This window comes from Palaemon carinicauda, chromosome 18 (assembly GCF_036898095.1).
Source record: "Palaemon carinicauda isolate YSFRI2023 chromosome 18, ASM3689809v2, whole genome shotgun sequence".
NCBI classification, from domain to species: Eukaryota; Metazoa; Arthropoda; class Malacostraca; order Decapoda; family Palaemonidae; genus Palaemon; species Palaemon carinicauda.
The window spans coordinates 128,818,484-128,823,483 of NC_090742.1; the positions used below are offsets into that span (position 1 = coordinate 128,818,484).

General features: G+C 30.3%; 1 pseudogene; it reads left to right on the forward strand.

Annotated features, from left to right (window-relative positions):
• Positions 1-5,000, forward strand: part of LOC137657550 (uncharacterized) — a 153,324-nt pseudogene that overhangs the window by 93,287 nt on the left and 55,037 nt on the right.

Genomic DNA, 5,000 nt, shown 5'->3' on the forward strand with positions numbered 1-5,000 from the left:
ATTTTTTCAAGGAAAATTTTGTGCAAACATTTCTTAGAATTCTTGCTTTAGTTTCTTAAAGAAAGCAAACTTCATATATCACGTAAAGAGGAACATAATAATGGGACAAACCCCTTTCGTAATTCTGTGTGATAAATTCGTATGAAAGGTGTTCAAAAGGAAAAATTTCTTTCAAAAAACCATTCACGATAAAATCGAGTAATTCATTCGTTTAAAATTAATTACTAGCTAAACACGTCCAGGGGTGTTGCCTTTAACTAGCAATTTTCTATTAGACACATTCCATTATAATGGCCATCCATATTTTACAGGTGGAACAAAATACAGGATAAGTTGACTCAATATTCGGAGAGCAAAAGTGAACAGCTGCACATCGACGCTTGTGCTTACTCAGGAAGTTTTTAATCTACAGCAAAACTTGAATGAATTTTATGACCGCGTTTTTATTAGGTTCTTTCTGTATTTTTTCTTTTACATTCTTTTTTCACAATTTAGTTTTTCACCTTTTTCTTTTCACCTTTTCTCTTTTCGCCCTTTTTTCACCTTTTCTCTTTTTCATTTTTGTTTTTGCTTTTTCACTTTTATTTTCTTTTTCACCTTTTTTTCTCGCTTTCAGCTTTTTATAAGTTTTACATTGTTTTCTTATTCTGTTACAATCCGCAGTGGAGTTTTCCTTCTTTTTGCTCTCATTTAAAAAAGAAAAAAGATACATTCTGTACGATTTTGTTTTCATTAAGTGTGCTAGTTTTTCTTTTCTCGTTTTCTAATTGTGAATCATGTTTAAGAAACTTACATGACACCCTTTGTTTACTATTTCTGTTCATCTATACCAAAGCTGTTGGCTATTTGAGTTTAGTGATTATTCACTTTATTCTTGTTACTTATATTATATTCCCTCTTCTCCTAATACTGTCATTATTTGTGCTTCTGTTGCAGAGAATTTGACATTTTTTGCTTGAAGGCCTCTTATCCAGTCATTGTGAAAGAAATGCTGGAAGCCGTTGAGCCGATAATTACAGAAGTTTGTCAGTCTACACCGAAGTCAGAGGAGGAGATCGGTAAGATTATGACTTGAGATGTTGATTTGACCATTTATTTTGATAAAACATATATACAGCTTGTCAATCATTTATATTACCTTCTTAGTCCACGTCAGTTAATTGAATAATATAAATGTGTATAGGAGAAATGAAATAACATTCTTTGTTTCTGTTTGCCTTTTGTCTTTAGTTATTTCATTGTTTTGCTTGTACCTTTTGCAGGAGAGGATGGAATTATGTTCGATTTCCTGATTGGTTCTATTTTAATGAAGATCTATAAAATCATTGCTCGCCTCTGGCTGTAAGTGAAACCCATTGGACTCCCTCAATCCCAAGAATAAGTAATAATGAATCTAGTTCATTTGAGAGATCGCATAGAAGTGTTTGAGTATTGATGTCTTCATCATAATATTTTTTTTTAACTTATGCAAAAATAATTTCTTGGACCATACCACAGCTTGACCCTTACTATGTTCGTTATAGCACTACAAGGAAGATGGAATAGAGAACCAACTGTCTTTGACACAAGACCGAGAAGGGAGGTGCATAGAGCAGGCCATTTTTAAAGACAATCTAAAGCCCGTGAGCCCCAACGTCCATTTCAGCAAGTCTCTGAAGAAAGTTAGGGCCATTCCGCACAGGGTAAGTTGCTCTTGCCTCTATACTTCCCTTGATTTGCGCATTGAAGAAGTGATTTGTTGCCCTTTCACGGGTAACTGTATTCCTGAGAGTGCCAGTTTAAAGATCGCTCTTGAACGAAAAATAAATTAAAACGTGAATTGCCTCAGAAAAAAAAAAGTTTTCATATATGCCGTACACAACGCAAATGATCAGGCGTACACTATATGTTGGCACATTTTATATATATATATATATATATATATATATATATATATATATATATATATATATATATATATATATATATATATATATATACGTATATATAAATACACACACACACACACACACACATATATATATATATATATATATATATATATATATATATATATATATATGTGTGTGTGTGTGTGTGTATACATATATATAAAAATATGAATATATATATATATATATATATATATATATATATATATATATATATATATATATATATATATATATATATATATATATATATATATATATATATATATATATATATATATATAACTATTTATATATATATTTGTATATATATATATATATATATATATATATATATATATATATATATATATATATATACTTATATATACATATATATATAATTATATATAGGTATATATATATTTATATATATATATAATTATATATATATGTATATATATATATATATATATATATATATATATATATATGTTTATTTATTTATATATATACTGTATATATATATATATATATATATATATATATATATATATATATATATATATATATATATATATATATATATATGTATATATATATATATATATATATATTTTTTTTTTAAATTTATATATATATATATATATATATATATATATAACTATATATATGTCTCTGTCTTTACTCTCTAATTATTTGTTTCAGTTTAAAATCTGGGGTTTCAAAATGGTATGGCTTGATCAGGATTTCGCACTGCGTTTCTGTTGAATATCTTGAGAAGTCTTTTGCTGCTGAGTATTTCCTACTGCCAAGGGTTCTCGAAGAAGATCGACTACATACTTCAAGAGAGTGTTAGTAAAGCTAAGGAGATTCCCAACGTCAAGGTATATATATATATATATATATATATATATATATATATATATATATATATATATATATATATATATATATATATATATATATGTGTGTGTGTGTGTGTGTGTGTGTGTGTGTGTGTGCGTGTGTGTGTTTATGTATATATACAGTATATCTATATATCTATCTATATCTATGTATCCTATATTGTGAAAAAAAGCTCTACGTATAAATTCCTATGCTATATACATTTCTGGCTTGTATAAGTTTCCTTCATTATGGTAAAGTGATTCATCCAGATATTCCCTACAGTTTCTCTCTCCAATTACATTGACAGATGTGTGTCGTCATCACTAACATGGTCCTCATAATGAATGACATGAAGGAATACCACAACATCCTACGCCACAGGTTCCTGCATTCCCAAACAAAAGAGAAATACAAAAATGAGATTTAATTTATGGTAAAGAGGTCGACCCTCAATAGCCAGAACATAATGGAAAATTTCACTTGGAAGTTTGTGAACACGGTGAGTAGGCCTACTCACCTTGCTCATGCAATATCATATCTTTTTTTTTTTTATATTCAGTGGTTTCGTACATATAGATTATGACATTTTATATTGTCAAATCTATTTTTACATCGATATATATATATATATATATATATATATATATATATATATATATATATATATAAGAATCTGTGTGGTGTTTGTATGTGTTAACAATGCTCTTTTAAATTGGAACACTTTCGGTTACTCTCTTCTTCACAAAACAGTTATGTGACGAAGGGAAGACCAGTTTTTTTTTTCAAGGTACTGTGTGGTCCCCAAGGACCTTCCTGTTAAAATATCTAGAATTCCCTATTCCAGCTGTTAGTAGGATAGTCCTTGGAGACCAGACAACAACCTAACCCGCCAAAATATATTTAGTCATTCATTATCTTCGTAATTGATACGCCTACTCATGTATTATATCATGCTGTTATTTATTATCCCAATTGTTTTACCGATATTTTTTTTTTATTTTGACATATATCAAGTTATATCAGTCTATCATTATATATTCATATTTGCATATGTAACATATTACTCAACATGACACGAATTGATGTGTTTTCTCTCATGGCTTTTGTTTTTCGGTTTCTCCTCCGCACAAAGTTTTTGTTATTGTGTACCAATACATAATGTAGGATTTATCTCTTTCACATAATTTTCCTATGTTTATCAACAATTAATATATTTTATTTCTCTGTACTTTGAGCTTTAAAATACTCTTGAACGTTTACTCTGTAGTTACTTTTATTTATCTCCTTTTTCATTTACTTGTTTTTCCAGAAGGACATACTTCCTTCTTCCCATCATGGCCTGTACTTTTAATTCATCTTGATGACAAAGGTTTTGTTAGATTTCTGTAGCACACCTACTTTTCGTTATTTTCCTTTTTATTGATGATACCTTTTAGTAATATTCTTTGCGTTGAAAAATAATGTAATATCAATTTCCATGACGTCTGACGATTAGTTATTTCTCCTACCCATGAAAGATGCACAGCCAATATGAATGAAGCTTCCATTTCTGGTTACTAAGTCATGACCTCCCCTTTTGCACTGTGACCATTCTTTGTTCACTGGCTTAACCCAGAGACACTGGTTATCAATTCACTTGGCATGAAATTCCGTGTAACTCTTATCTTTATCATTATTTCTCTCACTGAAGATCACATTTTATCATTTGTTTTAAAAATTTTGTTATTTCCATCTACCGCTACCTCTGGAACCCCATGGTAGGAGGGGGTAGGCATCAGTGCATTTCACGCAGTGTACTAAGGACATTACTAAAGGTTTCTGTATTTTTTCGGTTCTTTGTGGTAGCCTAATAGAAACGTCTCTGCTTGAGCGGATCTAGAACCTGAGCCAGGCAGAACGCCTGGCTCAGGTTCTAGATCCGCTCAAGCTTGATAGCTTCTTTAGTGTTTGCAACCTCAGCATCCTTTTAAGAAAAGGATGGGTTTTTTGGGGAGCCGCCATTGCCTGCCTGGTCCTAGATTGGGTGGAAAGGGGCCTCGGAGGCTGATCATATGTATATATGATCAGTCTAAAATCAAATTCATTGTCACTGTCTCTTGTCTCTGCCATTCATTGTGGCCTTTAAACCTTTGGGTTGCATTCACGTTATAGCTCTGTGCTGTACTTCTGTTTCCACGTCCTTACCTTTATCGTGTTGTC